We start from the raw sequence: 16228 nt of genomic DNA, 5'->3' as shown, positions 1-16228 counted from the left end.
ATTATATGCAAACTCCACAAGCGGCAAATAATCATCCCAATTACCTCTCCACTCCAAAGCACAAGCCCTCAACATATCCTCAAGGGTTTGAATAGTCCTCTCCGATTGCCCATCTGTCTAAGGGTGATAAGCTGAACTAAAATTTAACCAAGTACCCATAACTGACTGTAACGCACCCCAAAACTTAGACACAAAACGAGGGTCCCGATCTGACACTATTGACACCGGTGCACCATGCAATCTAACAATCTCCTTCACATACAACTGTGTAAATCGAGCTAGAGAATAGTTCATCCGAACTGCAATAAAATGTGCTGACTTGGTTAATCTATCAACAACAACCCAAACTGCATCGTGATTACTACTAGTACAAGGTAAACCACACACAAAGTCCATGGTATCATGATCCTACTTCCACTCTGGTATAGGTAAGGGTTGTAGTTTCCCCGCAGGTTTCTAATATTCTACTTTAACTTGTTGACACACCAAACACTGAGCCACAAATTCTGCAATATCTCCCTTTATACCATTCCACCAAAAATGTTCATAAAGATCCCGATACATCTTAGTACTTCCAAGATGAATGCTATAACTATAACTAGAACTATGTGCCTCTACCATAATCTCTTTCCTCAAATCATCACCAACAGAAACACAAATTCGGCTACGGAATCTAAGCAACCCGTCATCACTAACAACAAAGTCTACATTCTTACCCTCTGCCATCTCTCCTTTAATACGCTCACACTGGGGGTCAATCTCCTGTGCTAAACGAATCCGTTCTCTCAAGGTTGGCTGAACTATCAATTGACTAAAATAAGCCCTATCACCAGGCGTAACAACCTCAAGCCTCAAACGTCTCATGTCCTCCACAAAACAACTCTTAATACACAAAGCAGTTGTATCTCCAATTGCGACCTTCTTACTCAAGGCATCCGCCACCACATTTCCTTCCCTGGATGAAACAAAACATTTACATCGAAATATTTTAGTAACTCAAGCCATCTTCTTTGCCTCAAATTTAGTTCCTTCTGTGTGAAAATATACTTCAAACTCTTATGATCAGTGTAAATCTCACATGACTCTCCATACAAATAATGTCGCTAGATCTTAAGAGCGAAAATCATTCTTGCTAGCTCCAAGTCGTGCGTAGGATAATTTCTCTCATGTACTTTCAACTGTTGTGACGTATAAGTAATCTCCTTCCTATGCTGCCTGGGCACACATCCTAAACCTTGTCGTGAAGCATCACTATAAATCACAAAACTACCACCACCTGTAAGTAAGACAAGGATTGGAGCTGATATCAACCTTTGTTTAAACTCTTGGAAGCTACACTCACAATCATCATTCCACTCAAACTTACCTCTTTCCTAGTGAGATTTATAAATGGCAAAGCCATACGGGAGAATCCTTCCACAAACTGTCTATAATATCCAGCAAGCCCTAAAAAGCTACGTACCTCTGTCACAGAAGTAGGTCGTGGCCAATCAATAATTGCTTCCACTTTCATGCTATCCACAAATACCCCATCTTCACTCACTACATGACCCAAAAAGGATACACTGCTCAACTAGAATTAACACTTCTTAAATTTTGCACACAATCTCTTCTCCTTAAGGATCTGCAGTACTACCCTCAAATGCTGCTCATGCTCCTCCTTACTCGATTAAATTAGGATGTCATCAATAAACACTACCACAAATTTTATCCAGTTGGGGTTTAAATACTCAGTTCATTAAATCCATGAATGTGGCTGGTGCATTTGTGAGACCAAAAGGTATCACAAAGAACTCATAATGCTTATAACGGGTTCTAAAAGCAGTCTTAGGAACATCCTCATCCTTTACTTTCAACTGGTGATAGCCTAACCTCAAGTCAATCTTAGAGAATACTTGAACTCCCTACAATTGGTCAAATAGGTCAACAATACGTGGCAAAGGATACATATTCTTCACTGTGACTTTGTTCGGTTCTCAACAATCAATACACAACCTCATAGACCCATCATTCTTCTTCACAAACAACACATGTGCTCCCAAAGTTGAACACTAGGCTTAATAAAACATTTCTCTAACAACTTCTATAACTAAGTTTGAAACTCCCTCAACTCCAATGGTGCCATTATATAGGGGACTTCAGAAATAAGTGTTGTGTTGGGACCAAGTTAATGAAAAATTCTACCTCGCGATCTAGAGGAAGTCCAGGTAGATCCTTTGGAAAAACATCAACACAATCACTCACTACAGGCAACTCCTCTAACTTCTATTCTGATAGTTCAATACTCACCACACAAGCTAAATAATCATTACACCCTTTACTTAACATTCGATTAGCCTAAAAGGAAGAAGTAAAACAGATAGAAGACCCTTTCCTATCCCCCTGGACGAAAAACTCAAGTTGTCCCAGCATAGCAAAAACTACTCCCATTCTAAAACAACCAATAGAAGCATGATGCTTCGTCAACAAATCCATCTCCAAAATCACATCAAAATCCTTCATCTCTAAAGAAATCAAATCCACTAGAAAAATCCTACCATCCATCTTTATCTAATAAGATCTACAGACATCTCTCAACACTACTGTTTCTCCTAATGGATTACACACGGTAATACAAACATCAAAGGCTCACAAAGAATCAAAAATCCGTGTAAATATCTAAGTACCAACGCTTAACCTCAAACTGAAATCAAGAAAGATTCAACACAAGTTTAAACAAAACGAACTAAGCCAAACACTACTAAGGACTATAGGGACTTGGACCTCGTCTAAATGATGAAATGCAAGATATGTAACTCGCGGTTTGGTAGTTGTCACACCCCAAATCCGGGCATGACCGGCCGTGGCCCACAGGGACTTAGCCCAAGGCACACGTAAGCCTAAACACAAATCCAATCACATTGAACAACTGAACAATAGTCCAATAATAAATAACCAAAACTCAATCCAGACATGCCACAGTTATAAACGGCAAAATCAACCGTAATCAAAAGCCATCCAAACTTATGGGATATAAACAACCCACATATCAAAAATAATCCTAAATGAACTTCGATAAGAATAAATATAAATATGCACAAACTTGACATAACACTCTAAACTAAAGGAATGCCCTAGAGGTCCATGCAATTGAGTCCCCGCTACGCCATGAGTCCACTCTAAGTCCTTCTAACACCTGGAAATGGTAAACAACTAAGTCAGCTGATAGCTCAGTGAGTAGCAACATGGATAGTAAATACAATTTTGAAAACAGGGTTCAATTCCAAAATAAGATATATATCACAGAAACTAGATTGGCATACAGTTTGGTAAATACAATCTGTTTCAAAAAGAAGATTCCACAATTCAACACTTAAAATACTCATGTCTCGCAAGAACATGATAAACGACATTTTTCACTTAAAACAGATTATAACATGAACACCAATAATTTTCTGGGTACCAATAAAAACAAATAATCTGCCACACATTTCTCAGGCTATAAGCCCCGTTGGATCCAATACCGAACTAAGAGTCATCCTCAGGGTGGTACCTGGGCCTTTTCTCAAAGACGATCCGATTGAAGGTCACCTAGTTGTTTTTAAAGGTCTGTTCCTTACAATCGTTGAGCACTAGAGTCATCACGGCCCAACCCGGATCTGTTCCCTAGTGGCCAGAGTCACCACACACAGTGGAATAATTTCCCTGGACTAAATACACACATGGTCCCAATAATCAATACACATCAGTTTCGCAAAACATGGTAGTTCATCATTATAAACATGAGACCAAAACAAATAGTTTACAGTATGCCAAGTTCACACATGTTTCAGAAATAATTTGATTCAATTGATAATATAATAATTTATCAAAACAGTTTAATCATGAAACAACAATTTAATTTTTCCAACAGTTCAGGGTAGGGGAACATTTATAAAAATATGTAGCATGAAACTACTCACCTGGAAACGAAATAATATAATCCTCGAATAGAGTATGAAAGTCCAACTAGTGCCCTGAACCAATACGAAAACTACACGTCACTACTAATTTAAAAATACTAAAGAATACGAACTAAGTAACCCCAAACTAAAGCGCACTAACACGGCTCAACCCAACTCACCGTTACTCTTAAATATTACCTAAGTTCATGTTCTTCAAGGTCTAAAATCACCCAAGACATAGGTTCCGATCGAAACTTAACTAAAAATAACTTTAAGATAAAACAGTGTTTTAAACAAGTCTTCCCAACCTATTCGCTAACTTTGAAAATTACAAAACCCACTCCACGCTATTCAAAAAATTCCAATAACCTCCAGATATGATCTAATATATCCTAAGTTTCAAACCCAATTGGTTTCACTTGATTTGCTAATCAAAATAATTTTCTACAATTTATTATATCCAAACAGGTTGTTTTCTGCAGCACTTTAAAGAAATTGACGGTTCTCTTAATATACACGAGCAATCAATGCAAGGCCAAAAACGTACGAAACTAGACTCGTAACCGGTTCTAATGACACTAATTTGATAATTTTTGGATTTATACCCAAAGAGAACAACAATCCCGAAATTACTGTTTCGGACTAGTTTCCTGGACAGATTTGAATACCTCAATTTATATGGATTTAGACTCCCAAAAATTATGAAAAAATTCAGATATGCAATTCAATATGTAATTGATCTACTGTAAAAATTTCAGATTAAAATTCATCCGTTTGATATGGTTTCTTGATTTTTAAAGTTTGCGATTCTGTGCAGAATTTTTTTTTGAACTAAGAATTACACTCATTCTTTATACATCAATTTTACTCCTCAGATTTCTTAACAGCATATCTATATACACAAAATACATACACCTACAATCTCTCCATCAATGAATTAAATAACAACATTATTAGGATAAAGAACAAAGAAAGAAGAGAAGAAAACCTAGGAAGCCACACAGCACAACACACCCAAAGCTCTCCTTCTTGGCTACAACAATAATCTTGATGATTGAAAAACCCCTCTCTTTTCTTCATAAACCCACGGCTGCTAGGGCTGCTAGTGTTGTGGAAAACAATTATAACAAGAGTTAGGGTTTGTGTTTATTTTATTTTATACTAGTTGTGGGCACACTTAGGTCAAATAGATAGATAAATATACAAAATACATATATAAGTTACATGCAACTCAAATGGTAAGAGCCTAACTTATTAATTATGTGGTCTAGAGTTCAAGTCACACCCTCTTCTCCATTTTTTTTTTTAATAATAAATCTTGCTTCTAAATCAATGACTTTCACCATAAATTTATTTTAGGTTTGAAATTAATTAAAAGATCCTCCAATAATATTTAATTTGCACCTTAGAATTCACCACCAAAATATTTGAGATTGTAATATTATTATTTAATTATTTACTTAATTTTTATATTCGGGTTCTCACATTCTCCCCTCCTAAAAAAAAGTTTCGTCCTCGAAACTAACCTGAGTAAATCATGAGAATAGATGTGGGTACTTCTCGCGCATCTCGTCCTCGCGTTCCCAAGTCGCCTCTTCAACTAGATGATTACGCCACAGTACCTTAACCAATTTAATGACCTTTGTACGCAACCTTTTTTCTTTCGAATCCAAAATCTGAACAGGTATCTCCTCATACGAAAAATCCTCTCTAATCTGAATTGACCCATAATCTATCACATGAGACGGACTGTGCGCATATTTCCTCAGCATAGACACGTGAAACACATTATGCACTCCTGCCAACCTAGGGGGTAAAACAACACGGTACACAACCTCACTAACCTTCTCTAATACCCCAAATGGTCCAATGTATCTAGAACTTAACTTTCCTTCCTTTCCAAACCTGATGACTCCTTTCCATGGTGATACTTTCAAGAATACTATATCCTCCACATGAAACTCTATGTCTCTCCTACGATGATCAGCATAACTTTTTGTCTACTCTGAGCTGTCAATAATCTCTCTCTGATGGTGATAATTTTCTGTGTAGCATCCTCCACCAAATCAGGTCCCAACATTTGCCTTTCACCAACCTCATACCAACACAAAGGAGACCTACACTTCCTTCCATACAAAGCCTCATAAGGGGCTACTCCCAAACTAGAATGATAACTATTATTATATGCAAACTCCACAAGCGGCAAATAATCATCCCAATTACCTCTCCACTCCAAAGCACAAGCCCTCAACATATCCTCAAGGGTTTGAATAGTCCTCTCCGATTGCCCATCTGTCTAAGGGTGATAAGCTGAACTAAAATTTAACCAAGTACCCATAACTGACTGTAACGCACCCCAAAACTTAGACACAAAACGAGGGTCCCGATCTGACACTATTGACACCGGTGCACCATGCAATCTAACAATCTCCTTCACATACAACTGTGTAAATCGAGCTAGAGAATAGTTCATCCGAACTGCAATAAAATGTGCTGACTTGGTTAATCTATCAACAACAACCCAAACTGCATCGTGATTACTACTAGTACAAGGTAAACCACACACAAAGTCCATGGTATCATGATCCTACTTCCACTCTGGTATAGGTAAGGGTTGTAGTTTCCCCGCAGGTTTCTAATATTCTACTTTAACTTGTTGACACACCAAACACTGAGCCACAAATTCTGCAATATCTCCCTTTATACCATTCCACCAAAAATGTTCATAAAGATCCCGATACATCTTAGTACTTCCAAGATGAATGCTATAACTATAACTAGAACTATGTGCCTCTACCATAATCTCTTTCCTCAAATCATCACCAACAGAAACACAAATTCGGCTACGGAATCTAAGCAACCCGTCATCACTAACAACAAAGTCTACATTCTTACCCTCTGCCATCTCTCCTTTAATACGCTCACACTGGGGGTCAATCTCCTGTGCTAAACGAATCCGTTCTCTCAAGGTTGGCTGAACTATCAATTGACTAAAATAAGCCCTATCACCAGGCGTAACAACCTCAAGCCTCAAACGTCTCATGTCCTCCACAAAACAACTCTTAATACACAAAGCAGTTGTATCTCCAATTGCGACCTTCTTACTCAAGGCATCCGCCACCACATTTCCTTCCCTGGATGAAACAAAACATTTACATCGAAATATTTTAGTAACTCAAGCCATCTTCTTTGCCTCAAATTTAGTTCCTTCTGTGTGAAAATATACTTCAAACTCTTATGATCAGTGTAAATCTCACATGACTCTCCATACAAATAATGTCGCTAGATCTTAAGAGCGAAAATCATTCTTGCTAGCTCCAAGTCGTGCGTAGGATAATTTCTCTCATGTACTTTCAACTGTTGTGACGTATAAGTAATCTCCTTCCTATGCTGCCTGGGCACACATCCTAAACCTTGTCGTGAAGCATCACTATAAATCACAAAACTACCACCACCTGTAAGTAAGACAAGGATTGGAGCTGATATCAACCTTTGTTTAAACTCTTGGAAGCTACACTCACAATCATCATTCCACTCAAACTTACCTCTTTCCTAGTGAGATTTATAAATGGCAAAGCCATACGGGAGAATCCTTCCACAAACTGTCTATAATATCCAGCAAGCCCTAAAAAGCTACGTACCTCTGTCACAGAAGTAGGTCGTGGCCAATCAATAATTGCTTCCACTTTCATGCTATCCACAAATACCCCATCTTCACTCACTACATGACCCAAAAAGGATACACTGCTCAACTAGAATTAACACTTCTTAAATTTTGCACACAATCTCTTCTCCTTAAGGATCTGCAGTACTACCCTCAAATGCTGCTCATGCTCCTCCTTACTCGATTAAATTAGGATGTCATCAATAAACACTACCACAAATTTTATCCAGTTGGGGTTTAAATACTCAGTTCATTAAATCCATGAATGTGGCTGGTGCATTTGTGAGACCAAAAGGTATCACAAAGAACTCATAATGCTTATAACGGGTTCTAAAAGCAGTCTTAGGAACATCCTCATCCTTTACTTTCAACTGGTGATAGCCTAACCTCAAGTCAATCTTAGAGAATACTTGAACTCCCTACAATTGGTCAAATAGGTCAACAATACGTGGCAAAGGATACATATTCTTCACTGTGACTTTGTTCGGTTCTCAACAATCAATACACAACCTCATAGACCCATCATTCTTCTTCACAAACAACACATGTGCTCCCAAAGTTGAACACTAGGCTTAATAAAACATTTCTCTAACAACTTCTATAACTAAGTTTGAAACTCCCTCAACTCCAATGGTGCCATTATATAGGGGACTTCAGAAATAAGTGTTGTGTTGGGACCAAGTTAATGAAAAATTCTACCTCGCGATCTAGAGGAAGTCCAGGTAGATCCTTTGGAAAAACATCAACACAATCACTCACTACAGGCAACTCCTCTAACTTCTATTCTGACAGTTCAATACTCACCACACAAGCTAAATAATCATTACACCCTTTACTTAACATTCGATTAACCTAAAAGGAAGAAGTAAAACAGATAGAAGACCCTTTCCTATCCCCCTGGACGAAAAACTCAAGTTGTCCCAGCATAGCAAAAACTACTCCCATTCTAAAACAACCAATAGAAGCATGATGCTTCGTCAACAAATCCATCTCCAAAATCACATCAAAATCCTTCATCTCTAAAGAAATCAAATCCACTAGAAAAATCCTACCATCCATCTTTATCTAATAAGATCTACAGACATCTCTCAACACTACTGTTTCTCCTAATGGATTACACACGGTAATACAAACATCAAAGGCTCACAAAGAATCAAAAATCCGTGTAAATATCTAAGTACCAACGCTTAACCTCAAACTGAAATCAAGAAAGATTCAACACAAGTTTAAACAAAACGAACTAAGCCAAACACTACTAAGGACTATAGGGACTTGGACCTCGTCTAAATGATGAAATGTAAGATATGTAACTCGCGGTTTGGTAGTTGTCACACCCCAAATCCGGGCATGACCGGCCGTGGCCCACAGGGACTTAGCCCAAGGCACACGTAAGCCTAAACACAAATCCAATCACATTGAACAACTGAACAATAGTCCAATAATAAATAACCAAAACTCAATCCAGACATGCCACAGTTATAAACGGCAAAATCAACCGTAATCAAAAGCCATCCAAACTTATGGGATATAAACAACCCACATATCAAAAATAATCCTAAATGAACTTCGATAAGAATAAATATAAATATGCACAAACTTGACATAACACTCTAAACTAAAGGAATGCCCTAGAGGTCCATGCAATTGAGTCCCCGCTACGCCATGAGTCCACTCTAAGTCCTTCTAACACCTGGAAATGGTAAACAACTAAGTCAGCTGATAGCTCAGTGAGTAGCAACATGGATAGTAAATACAATTTTGAAAACAGGGTTCAATTCCAAAATAAGATATATATCACAGAAACTAGATTGGCATACAGTTTGGTAAATACAATCTGTTTCAAAAAGAAGGTTCCACAATTCAACACTTAAAATACTCATGTCTCGCAAGAACATGATAAACGACATTTTTCACTTAAAACAGATTATAACATGAACACCAATAATTTTCTGGGTACCAATAAAAACAAATAATCTGCCACACATTTCTCAGGCTATAAGCCCCGTTGGATCCAATACCGAACTAAGAGTCATCCTCAGGGTGGTACCTGGGCCTTTTCTCAAAGACGATCCGATTGAAGGTCACCTAGTTGTTTTTAAAGGTCTGTTCCTTACAATCGTTGAGCACTAGAGTCATCACGGCCCAACCCGGATCTGTTCCCTAGTGGCCAGAGTCACCACACACAGTGGAATAATTTCCCTGGACTAAATACACACATGGTCCCAATAATCAATACACATCAGTTTCGCAAAACATGGTAGTTCATCATTATAAACATGAGACCAAAACAAATAGTTTACAGTATGCCAAGTTCACACATGTTTCAGAAATAATTTGATTCAATTGATAATATAATAATTTATCAAAACAGTTTAATCATGAAACAACAATTTAATTTTTCCAACAGTTCAGGGTAGGGGAACATTTATAAAAATATGTAGCATGAAACTACTCACCTGGAAACGAAATAATATAATCCTCGAATAGAGTATGAAAGTCCAACTAGTGCCCTGAACCAATACGAAAACTACACGTCACTACTAATTTAAAAATACTAAAGAATACGAACTAAGTAACCCCAAACTAAAGCGCACTAACACGGCTCAACCCAACTCACCGTTACTCTTAAATATTACCTAAGTTCATGTTCTTCAAGGTCTAAAATCACCCAAGACATAGGTTCCGATCGAAACTTAACTAAAAATAACTTTAAGATAAAACAGTGTTTTAAACAAGTCTTCCCAACCTATTCGCTAACTTTGAAAATTACAAAACCCACTCCACGCTATTCAAAAAATTCCAATAACCTCCAGATATGATCTAATATATCCTAAGTTTCAAACCCAATTGGTTTCACTTGATTTGCTAATCAAAATAATTTTCTACAATTTATTATATCCAAACAGGTTGTTTTCTGCAGCACTTTAAAGAAATTGACGGTTCTCTTAATATACACGAGCAATCAATGCAAGGCCAAAAACGTACGAAACTAGACTCGTAACCGGTTCTAATGACACTAATTTGATAATTTTTGGATTTATACCCAAAGAGAACAACAATCCCGAACTTACTGTTTCGGACTAGTTTCCTGGACAGATTTGAATACCTCAATTTATATGGATTTAGACTCCCAAAAATTATGAAAAAATTCAGATATGCAATTCAATATGTAATTGATCTACTGTAAAAATTTCAGATTAAAATTCATCCGTTTGATATGGTTTCTTGATTTTTAAAGTTTGCGATTCTGTGCAGAATTTTTTTTTGAACTAAGAATTACACTCATTCTTTATACATCAATTTTACTCCTCAGATTTCTTAACAGCATATCTATATACACAAAATACATACACCTACAATCTCTCCATCAATGAATTAAATAACAACATTATTAGGATAAAGAACAAAGAAAGAAGAGAAGAAAACCTAGGAAGCCACACAGCACAACACACCCAAAGCTCTCCTTCTTGGCTACAACAATAATCTTGATGATTGAAAAACCCCTCTCTTTTCTTCATAAACCCACGGCTGCTAGGGCTGCTAGTGTTGTGGAAAACAATTATAACAAGAGTTAGGGTTTGTGTTTATTTTATTTTATACTAGTTGTGGGCACACTTAGGTCAAATAGATAGATAAATATACAAAATACATATATAAGTTACATGCAACTCAAATGGTAAGAGCCTAACTTATTAATTATGTGGTCTAGAGTTCAAGTCACACCCTCTTCTCCATTTTTTTTTTAATAATAAATCTTGCTTCTAAATCAATGACTTTCACCATAAATTTATTTTAGGTTTGAAATTAATTAAAAGATCCTCCAATAATATTTAATTTGCACCTTAGAATTCACCACCAAAATATTTGAGATTGTAATATTATTATTTAATTATTTACTTAATTTTTATATTCGGGTTCTCACAGTAGTTCTATTGCGACCAAAGGAATCTCAAATCCGTCATTTGTCCAAAACTAGGCGGATTGGAAAAAAAATTAATCTGCAACTCTCCGCTTGTCATTACGCATCCATCCAAAATATAGCAGATCGGTTCTGTTTGGACAGATCAGAATATCCGCTGCTCACCCCTAATTTACATTTCACCTAGTTTCACATAACTTTTCCCTTCTCATTTCTCAATCTCACCCCAAATCTTCCAATCAAACACAGCGTAAGGAGTTTTTTTTGAAGTGTTAGTTTTAGTAATTTTAACATTATGAGAAAATAAATATTTGTCTCACAACACATAACAGAAGTGCATTTTTACTTGGCTCTTTATATAATTCACACTATAATGAGATCTTTGGGTCTATAAGAAAAAAAAAAAAAAAGGAGGCCAAATAATTCATAAAATCACTATTTGAAATTTATTAGTATTTCACCCATACAATATTTAATAAATCATTTAGAATCTCTAGCATTTTGTTTTCTTCTCTATTTTTCTTTTTTCTTATTTTTTTTGGGAGTTAATTTCACCTTTATTCCTTGAATTATCACCTTTAGCTATTTTAGCCTATGGTTAAAAAGTCTCATTTGTGATGAATTTTTTTAGCTTTTTTGCCTTTTATAAAAAAATTAAATAAAATGATTATGATTTGGATGTGATATTTTTTAGCCTGAGACTAAAAAGTTTATTGTCTTTTTGTAACTATTTTAGCTCCAACCTACCCAACCCAACTTCCCAAACCAATGCTCAGTTTTTTTTGTTTTTTTTTTTTTTGTCCATGTGGGTTTGATTGAAGACGATGGTACAAATCAATAATAATTGAATCCTAATTTGATAGGCAAAAGGATAATTTTGTAATTCGAACAACTTAAATCATATAAACAAATACCTATTAAATGGGTTGTGGGGTGTAGTTTGTTCCAAATAATAATAATAATAATAATAATTTGTTCTACGATTTAAATTATTTAAATTCTAAAATAATCTTTTACCCATTAAGTATTTTGTTATTGATTTGTATAACTGTCTTAATTGGACCACATGAATAGAAATTAGAAACTTTAGGAACTAGATTTGTAGCAAACATGTGAAATGAAATTTCAATTTCTAACAACAAAAATTTTAAAAACATGGCAAAACTGTGTATTAAAGTTTTTATTCAACATAAATAATTACAAAAACATGATCAAAATACAATATGATATGTAACCTGATAATTTTTGCTAGAAAATCGGTCCCCATCCGTTGTTACCAACACTTGCCACAACTCAGAAGTCATTAACATTTGAAACTTGGGATGTTAAAGTATATTAATCTTATAGTTTTGTAATTAGAATTTCAAAGATGAAGTAATCAGGATAAAATTATTTGCAAGCTTATATATATATATATATATATTTGAAAGACCTATATTCATTCTTAAGATTTGAAATAAAATTAAAAATAAGAAACTTCATTACATTCTCCTAATTTTTTCAATTATTAAAGAACTAATGAAGAAGAAGAAAAGCAAATCATAAGAATAAGGACGAGGAAAAAAAAAAAAGAAAGCCTTCTATATGCACAAATTAGTGTACCAAATGATGATATGACATAATTTAAGAGATTTTTAATATTTTTAATTTATATAATGAGTGGGGGTTAATAATAATAATATATCATAACTAGTATTGGTACAGTAGTTAGGACACTAATTAGTACATGTAGCACTGTCGAATGGAGAAAAATTGAAAATGGGGATTGAATTAAAGAAAAAATTGAAATAACATATAGACCACTTAAACATTTTTAGAGAAAACGAATCAATAATTAAATATTAAAGAAAATTAATCTAAAGTCCCTCTTCCATTTTTAATAATGGAAGAGGTCCACAATATTATTTTTTGATGGCTAAGGTCCCTCCCATCTATCACAAAGAAATTTGATATATATCTCACACTTTGTGTGTCTTTCTCGCTGCTTTTTCCACTCCTCCAAATCCTTAAACTCAACCTTCTTCTTCAGCAGAGCTTGCATTTTCCGAGTAACCAAACAAACATTTTCTTACCATATAGGAAGATTTGAGTTCCTTCAACCAAAACAACCTATCGGCCTCGATCTCAAGCAGCTTATGGACCTCACCTCTCTTCACCATCTCCTTCAAATTCGCCTTCATCACCAAATGCCTCTCTCTTGGCATCTTCTCCGTCTTCTCTCTGTCCAATCTCAGCCGTTCGATCTTCTGGCAGATTGCACTTAGCTCCTCCGCCAGGGACACATCGATCGACTCGATCTTCGCCGGAGCGGCGTTGACCAAATGAGGATTCTCCTTGTTCGAATCGTTTATCAGTGAGATCGAGATCCAATTCTGGCTCACCAGAGAAATCTCCGAGCTGGTCTCAACTCTGGCTCAAGAACAAGAAAGCTCTCAACCATGTAGCTTCTCCTCCGAATCCTCTCCAAACTCCCCCAATCTCAGAGAAATACTGTGTATATTGATTATGAGTATGAAAAACAAGCTGGATTGACTAGCTACCTCAAGCGCCGGTAGCGGAAGAACCAGAGGCGAAGGAAGCCGAGAGCTAGAGAGGAAAGTGGGCTCTCAGTTTCCCGGTTGTCAGTGGCGGCAGCTATCATACCAGATTGGTGTGACTGTAATTACTAGGGACATCAAGGGGTAGATATGTAAAGGTTGTAGAAAGGTCAAACAAGAGCAGAGGATTCATGCACAACTAATCTATATATACATATAGGGAGAGGAATGAGAGAAACAGAAATTCTCAAGTAAGAGAAATTCTCAATTCAGAGAAGTAGAGGATGCAATTCGCTAAACATTTGAAGGTTGAGAGAATGCAGCTATTCAAGGATACTCAGGTTCAGCTTGAGAAGATCAAGCAAGCTAAGTGGTCGGATTCGAATGGTGACAAAAAATGGAATTTTTAAGTTGTGAATTTCTCTGGGTTGAGTGATTTGGAGATGGGGAATTTCTCTGATTTGAGTGAATTTCTCTGGGTTGGTGAGGAAAATTTCTCTGGCTTTGAGAAAAATTTCTGAGTTAAAGTGAGTCCAGAGAAATTCTTCCTTGGTCCAAAGAAATTCTCAACTCAAAGAAATTTCAAAAGAGCTTAATTTTGTTTCTTAGTTGTACTCAGTGCAATAATTTTGTGTATGGTTTGTTTTTAAATACCCTTACATTGGATGTGAGTTTACTTATGATCGTTTATTTTCTCTGGACCAATTTTCTCTGTGACGCGAATTTCCTCTGGATCAACTTGAGGAACATTAGATATTATGAAAATATTTGGTATCATTTATTCTATAAAATCTTAATACCAGGGACCCTAAAAAAAAAACCCCCTAAATATTATTCTAAGCAATCCTCATTTTTATAAATGACGGGAAACCAATGGGCGGCCTCTTATTTATTTGAGTGAAATATTTATTTATTTATTTATTAGCACCATGGAAAAGTTGTTTAATCAAATTATATATATATATATATATATATGTGTGTGTGTGTATGTGTATAAAAAACCTAAATGATTGTAAATATCAATAAAATTAGGATAATCATATTTTCTTATAATATTGTGTTACCATTTTATGTGTCAATATTGTATTTTCATCACTTATATTTGTTATTATTATAGTATGGACACATAAAATGACAAACATAATATAATAAAATAATATTATTAACTTTGCTTTATTATATAACTATTTATAATCAATATTATTATATTTACGAATATTTTTCAAAATCTTCAAGAAACAGCCTCTTACCAACCCTTGGTATTCCAGAGGACAAATTAAAGATGATAACAGACTAAGAGCGTGGATATATATAACGGTTAACGTTAACTTTTCCCATTCATCACATTCTCTTAAAAATTACGTGGCAATCTTTCATTTGTCCACATAAGCAATCCAAAGTGACACGACAATTACCAAACTAATGGAGAAATTGCTCCATTTCTTTGAGAAATTTCCATTTCTAAATTAAAAAATTCACAGATTCTACAATTAAATCAATAATAATTATTTTAGAGGGTCATAAAAAATTAATGACTTTTAAAAATGCTATGCTGTACATTTAAATTTAAGTAAATCTCAACTATTGATTTTTAAATTCTGAGTAATTTTTAAATATTTTAATATGGATTTATAACATTCATATAAATTTAAAATTGGTAAGAAGTGAACTACGCCTAAATTAATTATGATCTGTAAATATAATTTTTTAGATAATTTTTTTAAATACATAACTGTACGGGAAAGAAATAAACCTTCTCGTATAATCCTGTTGACCAAGTCTGCGCTCCTCCGTACGACGTCGCCTTATCACTTGAAAACACAAACGTGAGCTAGCCGGCGGGTGTGTGCCGGAAACCTCTCCGATGCCTAAGTCAGCAAACTTGACAAATAGACAAAACTCTGTGAATTCAGAAAGCAGAGTTGTGGGTTACCTCTCCCAATGTGATGTTTGTGAGCTTTTATAGGTTTTGCGTGGCACAATCCTAATAGGACTTCTATTCCTCCACACAGAGTCATCCTAGGATTTAACCTCTTGAAGGATAATCCTTATCCTCCAACACTTCCCTCACTGCTTAAACCAAGTGAGATGGTTATTACCACGGCCGAACTCCATCATGACCGAAGCAATCTTGGCTATGCTGAGCCGCAGAGTAGGCCAGACTATACTTAGTTCAGTTCTTCCC

The 16228-nt window shown here is 35.6% G+C and overlaps 2 long non-coding RNA genes across 2 annotated transcripts; both read right to left on the bottom strand.

The window, feature by feature from the left end:
- Nucleotides 1-2931: 2931 nt before the first annotated feature.
- Nucleotides 2932-5051, bottom strand: LOC145806641 (uncharacterized). The gene is made up of 2 exons (XR_014349961.1): nucleotides 4912-5051; nucleotides 2932-3175 (listed from the first exon to the last, which is right to left on the bottom strand). It is a non-coding gene; the product is annotated as an uncharacterized LOC145806641 (long non-coding RNA).
- Nucleotides 5052-9033: 3982 nt separating this feature from the next.
- LOC145806640 (uncharacterized) lies at nucleotides 9034-11153 on the bottom strand. The gene is made up of 2 exons (XR_014349960.1): nucleotides 11014-11153; nucleotides 9034-9277 (listed from the first exon to the last, which is right to left on the bottom strand). It is a non-coding gene; the product is annotated as an uncharacterized LOC145806640 (long non-coding RNA).
- Between the last annotated feature and the right edge of the window lie 5075 nt (nucleotides 11154-16228).

This window comes from Camellia sinensis, chromosome 14 (genome assembly GCF_055761805.1).
Source record: "Camellia sinensis isolate YWXY chromosome 14, ASM5576180v1, whole genome shotgun sequence".
NCBI classification, from domain to species: Eukaryota; Viridiplantae; Streptophyta; class Magnoliopsida; order Ericales; family Theaceae; genus Camellia; species Camellia sinensis.
The sequence above is the reverse complement of the archived record's forward strand: the minus strand, read 5'-3'. Positions and strand labels throughout refer to the sequence as shown.